Source organism: Petaurus breviceps, unplaced genomic scaffold, assembly GCF_028583685.1.
Source record: "Petaurus breviceps papuanus isolate PSGF00001 unplaced genomic scaffold, PetGlider_PUasm1.0 90763, whole genome shotgun sequence".
NCBI lineage: Eukaryota > Metazoa > Chordata > Mammalia > Diprotodontia > Petauridae > Petaurus > Petaurus breviceps.
Window position 1 is genome coordinate 2,290,182 of NW_027187340.1, and position 300 is coordinate 2,290,481.

Here is a 300-nt window from a genome sequence, read left to right on the forward strand (position 1 = left end):
CTTTTCTATTCTGGATTGTTATTTGGACTTATGTCAGGCAGATTTCTTGGAACCTGCCTCAGAAAGGGGGAAAGACAAAAAAGTTGCTTCAAATCAGTGCAGCAGGAGTCCAGTTCACATAGAGATGAGCCAGAGAGACTCATAGACCTTCAGTTTCTCTTTAATGGATGGTTTCCATGTGAATACAAACTATACCCAACCAAATTTTATCTTGAGGTACTCACCAAGTTTATGCATTAAAAGTTTGGCCAATGGGGTGTGTGTGTGTGTGTGTGTGTGTGTGTGTGTGTGTGTGTGTGT